This window comes from Cherax quadricarinatus, chromosome 65 (assembly GCF_038502225.1).
Source record: "Cherax quadricarinatus isolate ZL_2023a chromosome 65, ASM3850222v1, whole genome shotgun sequence".
NCBI lineage: Eukaryota > Metazoa > Arthropoda > Malacostraca > Decapoda > Parastacidae > Cherax > Cherax quadricarinatus.
This window is the reverse complement of record NC_091356.1, coordinates 4690104-4706782: the sequence shown is the minus strand read 5'-3', so window position 1 is coordinate 4706782 and position 16679 is coordinate 4690104. Positions and strand designations below refer to the sequence as shown.

The 16679-nt window shown below is 43.9% G+C and overlaps 1 protein-coding gene across 1 annotated transcript in view; it reads right to left on the bottom strand.

The window, feature by feature from the left end:
* Positions 1–11411, bottom strand: part of LOC128700576 (uncharacterized transmembrane protein DDB_G0289901-like) — a 91902-nt gene extending 80491 nt beyond the window's left edge. Inside the window, exon 1 of the mRNA XM_070098883.1 lies at positions 11287–11411. The gene's annotated coding sequence lies outside the window, so the exon portion shown is untranslated. The remainder of the gene's footprint in view (positions 1–11286) is intronic.
* Positions 11412–16679: the final 5268 nt, after the last annotated feature.

Sequence of the window (16679 nt, the reverse complement as noted above, 5' to 3'; positions counted from 1 at the left end):
TCCCTCCCTCACTGGCTCTGCTCTCCATAGAGTCCTGTGTTCAGCTTCCTCCCTCCCTCACTGGCTCTGCTCTCCATAGAGTCCTGTGTTTAGCTTCCTCCCTCCCTCACTGGCTCTGCTCTCCATAGAGTCCTGTGTTTAGCTTCCTCCCTCCCTCACTGGCTCTGCTCTCCATAGAGTCCTGTGTTTAGCTTCCTCCCTCCCTCACTGGCTCTGCTCTCCATAGAGTCCTGTGTTCAGCTTCCTCCCTCCCTCACTGGCTCTGCTCTCCATAGAGTCCTGTGTTTAGCTTCCTCCCTCCCTCACTGGCTCTGCTCTCCATAGAGTCTTGTGTTTAGCTTCCTCCCTCCCTCACTGGCTCTGCTCTCCATAGAGTCCTGTGTTCAGCTTCCTCCCTCCCTCACTGGCTCTGCTCTCCATAGAGTCCTGTGTTTAGCTTCCTCCCTCCCTCACTGGCTCTGCTCTCCATAGAGTCCTGTGTTTAGCTTCCTCCCTCCCTCACTGGCTCTGCTCTCCATAGAGTCCTGTGTTTAGCTTCCTCCCTCCCTCACTGGCTCTGCTCTCCATAGAGTCCTGTGTTTAGCTTCCTCCCTCCCTCACTGGCTCTGCTCTCCATAGAGTCCTGTGTTCAGCTTCCTCCCTCCCTCACTGGCTCTGCTCTCCATAGAGTCCTGTGTTTAGCTTCCTCCCTCCCTCACTGGCTCTGCTCTCCATAGAGTCCTGTGTTTAGCTTCCTCCCTCCCTCACTGGCTCTGCTCTCCATAGAGTCCTGTGTTTAGCTTCCTCCCTCCCTCACTGGCTCTGCTCTCCATAGAGTCCTGTGTTCAGCTTCCTCCCTCCCTCACTGGCTCTGCTCTCCATAGAGTCCTGTGTTTAGCTTCCTCCCTCCCTCACTGGCTCTGCTCTCCATAGAGTCCTGTGTTCAGCTTCCTCCCTCCCTCACTGGCTCTGCTCTCCATAGAGTCCTGTGTTTAGCTTCCTCCCTCCCTCACTGGCTCTGCTCTCCATAGAGTCCTGTGTTTAGCTTCCTCCCTCCCTCAGTGGCTCTGCTCTCCATAGAGTCCTGTGTTTAGCTTCCTCCCTCCCTCACTGGCTCTGCTCTCCATAGAGTCCTGTGTTCAGCTTCCTCCCTCCCTCACTAGCTCTGCTCTCCATAGAGTCCTGTTTTTAGCTTACTCCCTCCCTCACTGGCTCTGCTCTCCATAGAGTCCTGTGTTTAGCTTCCTCCCTCCCTCAATGGCTCTGCTCTCCCTAGAGTCCTGTGTTCAGCTTCCTCCCTCCCTCACTGGCTCTGCTCTCCATAGAGGCCTGTGTTTAGCTTCCTCCCTCCCTCACTCGCTCTGCTCTCCATAGAGTCCTGTGTTCAGCTTCCTCCCTCCCTCACTGGCTCTGCTCTCCATAGAGTCCTGTGTTTAGCTTCCTCCCTCCCTCACTGGCTCTGCTCTCCATAGAGTCCTGTGTTTAGCTTCCTCCCTCCCTCACTGGCTCTGCTCTCCATAGAGTCCTGTGTTTAGCTTCCTCCCTCCCTCACTGGCTCTGCTCTCCATAGAGTCCTGTGTTTAGCTTCCTCCCTCCCTCACTGGCTCTGCTCTCCATAGAGTCCTGTGTTCAGCTTCCTCCCTCCCTCACTGGCTCTGCTCTCCATAGAGTCCTGTGTTTAGCTTCCTCCCTCCCTCACTGGCTCTGCTCTCCATAGAGTCCTGTGTTTAGCTTCCTCCCTCCCTCACTGGCTCTGCTCTCCATAGAGTCCTGTGTTTAGCTTCCTCCCTCCCTCACTGGCTCTGCTCTCCATAGAGTCCTGTGTTCAGCTTCCTCCCTCCCTCACTGGCTCTGCTCTCCATAGAGTCCTGTGTTTAGCTTCCTCCCTCCCTCACTGGCTCTGCTCTCCATAGAGTCCTGTGTTTAGCTTCCTCCCTCCCTCACTGGCTCTGCTCTCCATAGAGTCCTGTGTTCAGCTTCCTCCCTCCCTCACTGGCTCTGCTCTCCATAGAGTCCTGTGTTTAGCTTCCTCCCTCCCTCACTGGCTCTGCTCTCCATAGAGTCCTGTGTTTAGCTTCCTCCCTCCCTCACTGGCTCTGCTCTCCATAGAGTCCTGTGTTTAGCTTCCTCCCTCCCTCACTGGCTCTGCTCTCCATAGAGTCCTGTGTTTAGCTTCCTCCCTCCCTCACTGGCTCTGCTCTCCATAGTGTCCTGTGTTCAGCTTCCTCCCTCCCTCACTGGCTCTGCTCTCCATAGAGTCCTGTGTTTAGCTTCCTCCCTCCCTCACTGGCTCTGCTCTCCATAGAGTCCTGTGTTTAGCTTCCTCCCTCCCTCACTGGCTCTGCTCTCCATAGAGTCCTGTGTTTAGCTTCCTCCCTCCCTCACTGGCTCTGCTCTCCATAGAGTCCTGTGTTCAGCTTCCTCCCTCCCTCACTGGCTCTGCTCTCCATAGAGTCCTGTGTTTAGCTTCCTCCCTCCCTCACTGGCTCTGCTCTCCATAGAGTCCTGTGTTTAGCTTCCTCCCTCCCTCACTGGCTCTGCTCTCCATAGAGTCCTGTGTTTAGCTTCCTCCCTCCCTCACTGGCTCTGCTCTCCATAGAGTCCTGTGTTTAGCTTCCTCCCTCCCTCACTAGCTACCTCTTTTCATAATTATATATTATATGATAGTCATTATACGCACACAAAGCTGGCTCATTCAGTAGCGTTCTCAGCTCACATACTGAGGGTCCGTGTTTTGATCCCCGGCACGGATGAAAACGTTGAACCTGTTTCTTTACATATGTTGCTTCTGTTCGCCTAGCAGTAAGTAGGTACTTGGGTGTTAGTCTACTGTTGTGGGTCGCATCCTGGGGGTGGTATATACCTTAGATAGACCTGGGCGTTGAGATAAACTGAGGTATAACAACTCTTAGACTGTAACTTCAACTGTATAAAACAAATTCTACTTATTTTTATTAGATTATATAACAAAAGTTTAAAAAATGGAGAACTTGGGGGTCAGTATCGCAAAAATTTAGTGTCAGGGTTATATTATATAACAGAAATAGTTATGAAATTTCTTGGCGACACTGAGCAAGTTTATAATATAACCTCAGATACATAGGTAAAGAAATCGACAAGTTATTCTCAACTTGTCACTACGAAACATTTCCTTTTTTTAATCTCATAAGTTGTGAGTCAGAGTGTGGTAGGAAGATGCAAATACCAGTTCCAGAAAGTTTGGAGTGAAATGTAATGTTTGGAGCCAAAAAGTAATGAAAATTATTGCTGTGAAAGAGGACTCAAGAGCAGCTTGTGTAGTGCCTCTGAGTGAAGAGAAAGAGGACAGCAGAGAGTGCGAGAATTATAGGGCAATAAGTCAATCGAGTATAAAAGGTAAAGTGTGTCCAGAAATATCATTGACAGTGGGGAGAAAGATGTAGTTTAAGATCGCAGCGGAACAGAGTGAATTCAGAAATGGTATACAGTTTTATAAGATGGAATAATAATTGTGGACATAGTGTTTACACAGAAGCACTTATGTGAACTATACTTAGATGAAATCATACAGCTCCTCCTCGTATTTATAAATCTGGAAACCGCAGATATGGGAGTACATGAGAAAGACAGCATAGGACTTGTGACACCTCACTGACGCTCTCTGTAGAGAACTGCCTACTTCTATCTATAGCTTAACTACTATAGTATATTATCTAGGTGTTTGAGGTAAGGATAGTAGAAGGCTTGCTAGAGGTTAGATAGGACAGAGCTGAGACTGCTGTTGATAATGCATCGAACAGAATAGCTATCTAGAAATATGCAAATAGCTTTTGAATGCAACGTTAGACTCAGGAAAGATTGGATAGCAAATAAGAAAAATACTCTCCATTGAATGTAAATCTTAAACAAGGATTCATGATGTCTTCATAATTGTTGAGTGTGAGAGACGGAGCTATACAATGAATCAAATGATGATGGTTTGGAAAGATGTGATCTTACAAGGTGATGAGTCTGATGTAAGGTGCAGCATGTCACAGCACTTGTTTGCAGATGATACAGTTCTTCTCACAGATATAAAATGCTTTTTGGAAGTGGAAGAATTTTCAGGTGTTTAAAGGCAGGAAATTATAAATGAACAAAAGAAAACGTATGGAGACGAGAGAAATGAAAAATGGAATGGATTTAAGATTGGAAGAATAGAAGGAATAGAGTAAGGTGGATAAAGTGGATAAAATAAAATAACTGTGAGAGAGGGAACGTAGGAACAGAAGTGTCTATGAAGGATGTGATACAACACAGAATAAATGAGGGAAAGAAAATGTTAGGAATGTTTGCATATGTTAAAAGAAATGTTTGTCAATGGATGTAAAACGCTCAAAAGATTAGAGAATAGGTGGTCCTATGATTTTGTACGTGAGGCATGGTCTGTGTACGTGTGTGAGGCATGGTCTGTGTACGTGTGTGAGGCATGGTCTGTGTACGTGTGTGAGGCATGGTCTGTGTACGTGTGTGAGGCATGGTCTGTGTACGTGTGTGAGGCATGGTCTGTGTACGTGTGTGAGGCATGGTCTGTGTACGTGTGTGAGGCATGGTCTTTGTACGTGTGTGAGGCATGGTCTGTGTACGTGTGTGAGGCATGGTCTGTGTACGTGTGTGAGGCATGGTCTGTGTACGTGTGTGAGGCATGGTCTGTGTACGTGTGTGAGGCATGGTCTGTGTACGTGTGTGAGGCATGGTCTGTGTACGTGTGTGAGGCATGGTCTGTGTACGTGTGTGAGGCATGGTCTGTGTACGTGTGTGAGGCATGGTCTGTGTACGTGTGTGAGGCATGGACTGTGTACGTGTGTGAGGCATGGTCTGTGTACGTGTGTGAGGCATGGTCTGTGTACGTGTGTGAGGCATGGTCTGTGTACGTGTGTGAGGCATGGACTGTGTACGTGTGTGAGGCATGGTCTGTGTACGTGTGTGAGGCATGGTCTGTGTACGTGTGTGAGGCATGGTCTGTGTACGTGTGTGAGGCATGGACTGTGTACGTGTGTGAGGCATGGTCTGTGTACGTGTGTGAGGCATGGTCTGTGTACGTGTGTGAGGCATGGTCTGTGTACGTGTGTGAGGCTTGGTCTGTGTACGTTTGTGAGGCATGGTCTGTGTACGTGTGTGAGGCATGGTCTGTGTACGTTTGTGAGGCATGGTCTGTGTACGTGTGTGAGGCTTGGTCTGTGTACGTGTGTGAGGCATGGTCTGTGTACGTGTGTGAGGCATGGTCTGTGTACGTGTGTGAGGCATGGTCTGTGTACGTGTGTGAGGCATGGTCTGTGTACGTGTGTGAGGCATGGTCTGTGTACGTTTGTGAGGCATGGTCTGTGTACGTGTGTGAGGCATGGTCTGTGTACGTTTGTGAGGCATGGTCTGTGTACGTGTGTGAGGCATGGTCTGTGTACGTTTGTGAGGCATGGTCTGTGTACGTTTGTGAGGCATGGTCTGTGTACGTGTGTGAGGCATGGTCTGTGTACGTTTGTGAGGCATGGTCTGTGTACGTGTGTGAGGCATGGTCTGTGTACGTGTGTGAGGCATGGTCTGTGTGCGTATGTGAGGCATGGTCTGTGTACGTGTGTGAGGCATGGTCTGTGTACGTGTGTGAGGCATGATCTGTGTACGTTTGTGAGGCATGGTCTGTGTACGTGTGTGAGGCATGGTCTGTGTACGTGTGTGAGACATGGTCTGTGTACGTTTGTGAGGCATGGTCTGTGTACGTTTGTGAGGCATGGTCTGTGTACGTGCGTGAGGCATGGTCTGTGTACGTTTGTGAGGCATGGTCTGTGTACGTGTGTGAGGCATGGTCTGTGTACGTGTGTGAGGCATGGTCTGTGTACGTGTGTGAGGCATGGTCTGTGTACGTTTGTGAGGCATGGTCTGTGTACGTTTGTGAGGCATGGTCTGTGTACGTTTGTGAGGCATGGTCTGTGTACGTTTGTGAGGCATGGTCTGTGTACGCTTGTGAGGCAGGGTCTGTGTACGTGTGTGAGGCATGGTTTGTGTACGTGTGTGAGGCATGGTCTGTGTACGTGTGTGAGGCGTGGTCTGTGTACGTGTGTGAGGCATGGTTTGTGTACGTGTGTGAGGCATGGTCTGTGTACGTGTGTGAGGCATGGTCTGTGTACGTGTGTGAGGCATGGTTTGTGTACGTGTGTGAGCATGGTCTGTGTACGTGTGTGAGGCATGGTCTGCGTACGTGTGTGAGGCATGGTCTGTGTAAGTGTGTGAGGCATGGTCTGTGTACGTGTGTGAGGCATGGTCTGTGTACGTGTGTGAAGCATGGTCTGTGTACGTGTGTGAGGCATGGTCTGTGTACGTGTGTGAGGCATGGTCTGTGTGCGTGTGTGAGGCATGGTCTGTGTACGTGTGTGAGGCATGGTCTGTGTACGTGTGTGAGGCATGGACTGTGTGCGTTTGTGAGGCATGGTCTGTGTACGTGTGTGAGGCATGGTCTGTGTACGTGTGTGAGGCATGGTCTGTGTACGTGTGTGATGCATGGTTTATGTACGTGTGTGAGACATGGTCTCTGTACGTGTGTGAGGCATGGTCTGTGTACGTGTGTGAGACATGGTTTGTGTACGTGTGTGAGGCATGGTCTGTGTACGTGTGTGAGGCATGGTTTGTGTACGAGTGTGAGGCATGTTCTGTGTACGTGTGTGAGGCATGGTCTGTGTACGTGTGTGAGGCGTGGTCTGTGTACGTGTGTGAGGCATGGTTTGTGTACGTGTGTGAGGCATGGTCTGTGTACGTGTGTGAGGCATGGTCTGTGTACGTGTGTGAGGCATGGTTTGTGTACGTGTGTGAGCATGGTCTGTGTACGTGTGTGAGGCATGGTCTGCGTACGTGTGTGAGGCATGGTCTGTGTAAGTGTGTGAGGCATGGTCTGTGTACGTGTGTGAGGCATGGTCTGTGTACGTGTGTGAAGCATGGTCTGTGTACGTGTGTGAGGCATGGTCTGTGTACGTGTGTGAGGCATGGTCTGTGTGCGTGTGTGAGGCATGGTCTGTGTACGTGTGTGAGGCATGGTCTGTGTACGTGTGTGAGGCATGGACTGTGTGCGTTTGTGAGGCATGGTCTGTGTACGTGTGTGAGGCATGGTCTGTGTACGTGTGTGAGGCATGGTCTGTGTACGTGTGTGATGCATGGTTTATGTACGTGTGTGAGACATGGTCTCTGTACGTGTGTGAGGCATGGTCTGTGTACGTGTGTGAGACATGGTTTGTGTACGTGTGTGAGGCATGGTCTGTGTACGTGTGTGAGGCATGGTTTGTGTACGAGTGTGAGGCATGTTCTGTGTACGTGTGTGAGGCATGGTCTGTGTACGTGTGTGAGGCATGCTCTGTGTACGTGTGTGAGGCATGGTTTGTGTACGTGTGTGAGGCATAGTCTGTGTACGTGTGTGAGGCATGGTTTGTGTACGTGTGTGAGACATGGTCTGTGTACGTGTGTGAGGCATGGTTTGTGTACGTGTGTGAGGCATGGTCTGTGTACGTGTGTGAGGCATGGTCTGTGTACGTGTGTGAGGCATGGTTTGTGTACGTGTGTGAGACATGGTCTGTGTACGTGTGTGAGGCATGGTTTGTGTACGTGTGAGATGCATGGTCTGTGTACGTGTTTGAGGCATGTTCTGTGTACGTGTGTGAGGCATGGTCTGTGTACATGTGTGAGGCATGGTTTGTGTACGTGTGTGAGGCATGGTTTGTGTACGTGTGTGAGGCATGGTTTGTGTACGTGTGTGAGGCATGGTCTGTGTACGTGTATGAGGCATGGTCTGTGTACGTGTGTGAGGCATGGTTTGTGTATGTGTGTGAGACATGGTCTGTGTACGTGTGTGAGACATGGTCTGTGTACGTGCGCGAGTCATGGTTTGTGTACGTGTGTGAGACATGGTCTGTGTACGTATGTGACACATGATCTGTGCATGTGTGTGTGAGACATATGAGACACTGTTTCTCAAATAAGCATAAGATGCTAACATTACACAGAGAATAAAGAATGAACCAACAAGAATGCAATAAAAACGGTTGAGTACAAACAGTATAAACCAGAGTTCGACTGGAAGGAAGTGTAGACCAGGTCTGTAAACAGACCAGAATGGCAGGCATACGCCGGCCATCACCTGAATATAAAAGAACTAGTATAGATCACTATCGATTGCTTCCTCTACCAGGAAAGTTGCCAATGGTAGTTCAATGATTTTCGTACCTTGTCCTCATGGGGATTTTTGCCAGCACCTTCTGCCTTAATTATGCAGTCCACGGTCCTGGGTTCACCGGTGTCTCTCAATCTATACCACAGTGTGAGTGGTACAGTAACTATACCACAGAGTGTGAGTGGTACAGTAACTATGCCACAGTGAGTGGTACAATAACTATACCACAGTAAGTGGTACAATAACTATACCACAGTAAGTGGTACAATAACTATACCACAGTAAGTGGTACAATAACTATACCACAGTAAGTGGTACAATAACTATACCACAGTAAGTAGTACAATAACTATACCACAGTAAGTGGTACAATAACTATACCACAGTAAGTGGTACAATAACTATACCACAGTAAGTGGTACAATAACTATACCACAATGAGTGATACAATAACTATACCACAGAGTGTGAATGGTACAATAACTATACCATAGAGAGTGTGAGGTACAATAAATATACCACAGAGTGTGAGTGGTACAATAACTATACCACAGAGTGTGAGTGGTACAATAACTATACCACAGAGTGTGAGTGGTACAATAACTATACCACAGAGTGTGAGTGGTACAATAAATATACCACAGAGTGTGAGTGGTACAATAACTATACCACAGAGTGTGAGTGGTACAATAACTATACCACAGAGTGTGAGTGGTACAATAACTATACCACAGAGTGTGAGTGGTACAATAACTATACCACAGAGTGTGAGTGGTACAATAACTATACCACAGAGTGTGAGTGGTACAATAACTATACCACAGAGTGTGAGTGGTACAATAACTATACCACAGAGTGTGAGTGGTACAATAACTATACCACAGAGTGTGAGTGGTACAATAACTATACCACAGAGTGTGAGTGGTACAATAACTATACCACAGAGTGTGAGTGGTACAGTAACTATACCACAGAGTGTGAGTGGTACAATAACTATACCACAGAGTGTGAGTGGTACAATAACTATACCACAGAGTGTGAGTGGTACAATAACTATACCACAGAGTGTGAGTGGTACAGTAACTATACCACAGAGTGTGAGGTACAACATAACACTAGTCCAGTAGGAGTATTGACAATGTGAGGACCACATAAATAGTGTACCATCCTCTGACCTTCTGCAAGCATGCAATATCACATCTCAGTCACTGACCACGTGTTATATATCACATCTCTGGCACTGACCACGTGTTATGTATCTATCACTGACCACGTATTGTATATTACATCTCTGGTACTGACCTCATGTTATATATCACCTCTTTGGCACTGACCATGTGTCATATATCACATCTCTGGTACTGATCACGTGTTATATATCTATCACTGACCACGTATTAAATATTACATCTCTGGCACTAGCCACATGTTATATAATATCTGTGGCACTAACCACGTGTTATATAATATCTCTGGCACTGACCATGTGTTATATATCACATCTCTGGCACTCACCACGTGTATCAGTCATGGTGCTAAATTTATCAACTAATTCAATAATATTTTTAACATTAAAGCTAGAAACTCTGCCAGCAATTGGGCTCAATATATCTACTAGTCATTCGGATAATTTATGTGAATCCAATTTATGTGAATTTATGTGAATCCAACCAGACCCATAATTAGCTCCAATAACTCAGTTTTCTACACATTATCCAAATGGCTAATATATATATTTTGCCCAGTTGTTGGCAAAGTTTTTAACTTTAATGTTAAGAATAATATTGATTTAGTTGACAGATTAGGCCCTCAAAAATGACTTAAATAATGTACAGTATGGTTAGCTTCGATGTCTCTTTATTGTTAACAAAAGTTCCAGTGGACGACTTATTAAATTTCTTAACTGAAGATCTTTGTAATTACGATTACGGTTGCTTGCGCCATCAATAATTGAGCTTATTAAACTTCGTAATGTTGATGCAAGGTTTTCGTTTAATGGCGAGTTTAACACTCAGAAGTTTGGTATATCAAAGGTAAATCCTCTTCCACACTCAGAAGTTTGGTATGTCAAAGGGAAATCCTCTTTCACCTGTCCTTAACAATTTGTACAAGACTACTTAACAGAATTCTTCCCGATAAACTAAATAGTACTGATATGTGGACGATGTTATATACTGAGTTCCAGAAAATATAGATATAAACCATTTACTACTTGAATTAAATAGTCTAGCTCTATCCATAAAGTTCACTCTTGAGTTTTAGCAAAATAACTCACTGCCTTTTTTTAGATGTCTTAGTTGTTAAGGGGAAACAAGAAGATAAATTAAAAATAAACAGAAAACCAACATATAACTGGTCTTATGTTCACTATTATTCTTCAGATCTTGGTAGAGTTAAACTTAATTCTCATCCATGTTTTTGAGAGTTACATATTGGGAAATCAAACAATGACAGAGAAATATGTTCACCCAAGGATATGTCGGTTCTACTTTACCATGAAAAACCTTCTTTATATAAATTCTCTTCAAAAGAATTTTAAAAATCAAAGTTGTATTTAAAAATTTTGATAGTCAGAGTGGAAATAGCCTTCACTATTACAGCATCAAAAATAAAGCATTAGGAATGGACAAGTTTAATGCTCAAGGTTATGTAAATTAGATATATTTATAACGAAGAGAATGTGTGAGGAATTTAAACTATGTCATTCATATATTTTACATGACATGTGACATGACCAAATCTTCACTACACTCCCACGTTCAACATGCTGGGTCATGTGTGACGTGATATCTCAGCTTTTCGTGAAAAATCACGACAGTGCTTGGAATTTCATTTTCTTACACACACACACACACACACACACACACACACACACACACACACACACACACACACACACACACACACACACACACACACACACACAGAAGATTATTTGGCCTGTATATTTCGATCCCTACTGGAATCCTCTTCAGCAGATAGATCCCAGAAAGGGATCGAAATGTATAGACCAATTAATCTTCTGACTTTGTCTCCATGTGGGTTACTATAGAGCATCGATAAGCGACTATTACACATTAATTATCCATATATATAAATAATGGCATGTCTGAAGCCCTATTTTATGACAGTTTACTTACCAGTAGGTGTAGCTAGCAGGAAGGAGAGGTGGTGAAGTCAGTGATGTCAGTGACACAGGACAGGTGATGTGTCAGGAGAGGTGGCGTCTAGTCACTGCCCTGGCACCGTCTTCACTGCCAGCCAGGCACTCACAGAACTGCTCGTTTTCTCTTACACAGTCATTCACTGCCGCTACTCCTAACTGGATCACATATTTTTTCTTAGTTTTAGCTTATGACTGGACGATATATGTATCATGTCTGTTAGTATGTTATGATGAGTTAGAGCTTCATAGTTATGTTATAATGATGTAGATCATCATAGTTATGTTATAATGATGTAGATCATCATTGTTATGTTATAATGATGTAGATCATCATAGTTATGTTATAATGATGTAGATCATCATAGTTATGTTATAATGATGTAGATCATCATAGTTATGTTATAATGATGTAGATCATCATTGCTATGCTACAATGATGTAGATCATTATGCTATGATGATTTTGTATATCATTATTGTTATGGAATAATGAATTTTAGATCATTATTATGTTATGGTGATGTAGATCATTATTTTTATGGTGTGATGTTTTTTGTATCATTATTGTTATGTTATGGTGATTTGTGTATTATTATTGATATGTTACGATAATGTAGATCATTATTATTTGGTTGACTTATCAGTATGTACATATATATATATATATATATATATATATATATATATATATATATATATATATATAGGTAGTAGGTTGGTAGACAGCAACCGCCCAGGGAGGTACTACCGTCCTGCCAAGTGAGTGTAAAACGAAAGCCTGTAATTGTTTTACATGATGGTAGGATTGCTAGTGTCCATTTTTCTGTCTCATACACATGCAAGATTTCAGGTACGTCTTGCTACTTCTACTTACACTTAGGTCACACTACACATACATGTACAAGCACATATATACACCCCTCTCTGGGTTTTCTTCTATTTTCTTTCTAGTTCTTATTCTTGTTTATTTCCTCTTATCTCCATGGGGAAGTGGAACAGAATTCTTCCTCCGTAAGCCATGCGTGTTGTAAGAGGCGACTAAAATGCCGGGAGCAAGGGGCTAGTAACCCCTTCTCCCGTATATATTACTAAATTTAAGAGAAACTTTCGTTTTTCTTTTTGGGCCACCCTGCCTTGGTGGGATACGGCCGGTGTGTTGAAAGATATATATATATATATATGTATATATATATATATATATATATATATATATATATATATATATATATATATATATATATATATATATATATATATATATATATATATATATATATATATATATATATATATATATATATATATATATATATATATATATATATATATATATGTATAATTACATAGTGTGATACAGTATGCAGTATAACATTTACAGTGTAATACAGTGTTGTTATGAGATGGTCAATTAATTTATTAAATACACCATTAAAAATGTCATTTTGTTTTTTATGTTCAATTAAAAATTAGTTCAGTCAATGACATAACAGCAGTGACTGTCAAGCTGACATAACAGCAGTGACTGCCAAGCTGACATAACAGCAGTGACTGCCAAGCTGACATAACAGCAGTGACTGCCAAGCTGACATAACAGCAGTGACTGCCAAGCTGACATAACAGCAGTGACTGTCAAGCTGACATAACAGCAGTGACTGCCAAGCTGACATAACAGCAGTGACTGCCAAGCTGACATAACAGCAGTGACTGCCAAGCTGACATAACAGCAGTGACTGCCAAGCTGACATAACAGCAGTGACTGCCAAGCTGACATAACAGCAGTGACTGCCAAACTGACATAACAGCAGTGACTGCCAAGCTGACATAACAGCAGTGACTGCCAAGCTGACATAACAGCAGTGACTGCCAAGCTGACATAACAGCAGTGACTGCCAAGCTGACATAACAGCAGTGACTGCCAAGCTGACATAACAGCAGTGACTGCCAAGCTGACATAACAGCAGTGACTGCCAAGCTGACATAACAGCAGTGACTGCCAAGCTGACATAACAGCAGTGACTGCCAAGCTGACATAACAGCAGTGACTGCCAAGCTGACATAACAGCAGTGACTGCCAAGCTGACATAACAGCAGTGACTGCCAAGCTGACATAACAGCAGTGACTGCCAAGCTGACATAACAGCAGTGACTGCCAAGCTGACATAACAGCAGTGACTGCCAAGCTGACATAACAGCAGTGACTGCCAAGCTGACATAACAGCAGTGACTGCCAAGCTGACATAACAGCAGTGACTGCCAAGCTGACATAACAGCAGTGACTGCCAAGCTGACATAACAGCAGTGACTGCCAAGCTGACATAACAGCAGTGACTGCCAAGCTGACATAACAGCAGTGACTGCCAAGCTGACATAACAGCAGTGACTGCCAAGCTGACATAACAGCAGTGACTGCCAAGCTGACATAACAGCAGTGACTGCCAAGCTGACATAACAGCAGTGACTGCCAAGCTGACATAACAGCAGTGACTGCCAAGCTGACATAACAGCAGTGACTGCCAAGCTGACATAACAGCAGTGACTGCCAAGCTGACATAACAGCAGTGACTGCCAAGCTGACATAACAGCAGTGACTGCCAAGCTGACATAACAGCAGTGACTGCCAAGCTGACATAACAGCAGTGACTGCCAAGCTGACATAACAGCAGTGACTGCCAAGCTGACATAACAGCAGTGACTGCCAAGCTGACATAACAGCAGTGACTGCCAAGCTGACATAACAGCAGTGACTGCCAAGCTGACATAACAGCAGTGACTGCCAAGCTGACATAACAGCAGTGACTTCCAAGCTGACATAACAGCAGTGACTGCCAAGCTGACATAACAGCAGTGACTGCCAAGCTGACATAACAGCAGTGACTGCCAAGCTGACATAACAGCAGTGACTGCCAAGCTGACATAACAGCAGTGACTGCCAAGCTGACATAACAGCAGTGACTGCCAAGCTGACATAACAGCAGTGACTGCCAAGCTGACATAACAGCAGTGACTGCCAAGCTGACATAACAGCAGTGACTGCCAAGCTGACATAACAGCAGTGACTGCCAAGCTGACATAAACATTGATGCTATGAAAAAAAGGAGGTGATCAATTAGGGAATCAACACCCCCCCCCCTTTAAAAAAAACTTGAAAGAAGCATTAATAAAATAATATCAGCAAAACTTTGGGTATAATTGGCTGGCCAGGGCGATGATACAAAGATTATTATCACTGAGTATTAGGAAGTGACACGGTTTTAGGTGTCAGTGACCCTGTAAACCACCACAAGTGGTTTAAGCCACTTTATTGTGGTTTATATTCTCAACTCTGAGTGTTATTGTGTTTCCATGGGATCCTGTAAGTCGCATGTGGGTTATAAAAAAAAAAGAGGTCGATATCAGTTATGAAAGAATTCGTAGATTACTTTAACTATCCCTGACCCGGTAAGCCAGTGGAAGGCCTCTGTCAGAGGACCAAAAGCTCCAGCTTCTGGTCATCATATGACTAAGACCCGCGTCTGGAAACACTTGTCCTGTTTCCTGACAAACCTGACCTGACGTCCTGTCAGACCGCGGCACAATGTCCGTCACTGCCAGTGGTCAGTTTATCACCAATCACTTGTCATGCCTTGATGCTGGTGAAGGAAGCGCTCTTGATCCACGGAAATGTAGCTTTTCCCCACTACTTCTCATAAAAACCACATTACTTATTTCTCAGGTGCTAATCACCCTTGCGAATTTAGCGCTTCATCGTAAAACCAATTACTCCTCTCCTTACAGTCTATTCATCATTTTATTAAAAAAAAATAAGCGTTTCTCGTTACAATCTCACTTCCTGAAGATACAATCACCATTGATCTTGAAGATACAATCACCATTGATCCTGAAGATACAATCACCATTGATCTTGAAGATACAATCACCATTGATCTTGAAGATACAATCACCATTGATCTTGAAGATACAATCACCATTGATTATTGTAGACAAGATATATTTTCAGGTATTGCGGTCCGAAGTTGACCTAAAAGGATGTCAACATTAGCAAGTGTTAGAAGTAATTAGGTCATTTATCTGTACATTAGCTATGCTCTTTATAGCTATGCTTTATTGTGTGTAAATTATACGCTGTGTGCCTCGTATAGCAAAGTATATATACCGTGAAGAAGGACGAGAAGAACTGATGGCCTCGTATGTTATTTTTCTGATATTTTTAACTGGTTGGAACAATTGTCAACTAAATGAGCAAGACACATGTGCAACACCTGAGCAAGACATGTGCAACACCTGAGCAAGACACATGTGCAACACCTGAGCAAGACATGTGCAACACCTGAGCAAGACATGTGCAACACCTGAGCAAGACATGTGCAACACCTGAGCAAGACACATGTGCAATACCTGAGCAAGACATGTGCAACACCTGAGCAAGACACATGTGCAACATCTGAGCAAGACATGTGCAACACCTGAGCAAGACACATGTACAACACCTGAGCAAGACACATATGCAACACCTGAGTGTCTCTATTGTTGAAGAATTTCGCCTGCTCAGCAGACATCTTCAGTCGAATACAAAGGTGACTAATATACTGAAGGTAGTGAAAGAAATAATAATAATAATAATAATAATAATAATAATAATAATAATAATAATAATAATAATAATAATAATAATAATAATAATAATAATAATAATATATTTATTTCTACAAGTACCCAGGGTAAGTGACAAGAAAGAGAACGTCTGTCTGTCAAGGCTGAGGGACACCTTAAAAATCTGTTTTTTTCCAGTGTCTCCCTTTCGTTAGTCATCTCTATATTTGACTGAAAAAGGCCTGCTGAGCAGGTGAAATGTTTCAATATTAAAGATACCTAACTGTTGTACCTGTCTTTCTCATCAGTTTCTCTGTATTATGAATATTTAAATGGTAAACAGTTCGGTCTTTATTCCGAAACGTTTCACCCACACAGTAGGCTTCTTCAGTCGCGTATAGAAAAGTTTGCAGTAGCAGTAGAGATGTAAAGACGATATAATCAGTCCATCAGCTTTGAAAACGTCGTTTTGAGGTAGTCACTCCCTCAGCTTGGAGAAGAGTTTTGTCCCATAGTCTGGAACAATGTTCCAGACTATGTAACAAAACTATCCTCGTGTTGCATAACCCCAGCCCCCCGTACCTCAATGCACGCGGTTGGAATAGCGCAGAGTGCGGCAAAAGTTTGCAATCCACTTAAATATAAGCGATGAAGATGTTTAAGTGAGTCATTAGAGGCAGCCACAAGTTATCACATGGAGACTAATATCCATTGCATCGATTAAAATGGCAAATTGGGACATACACAGCCCAAATCTAATTCAAACCTTCCACTAAAA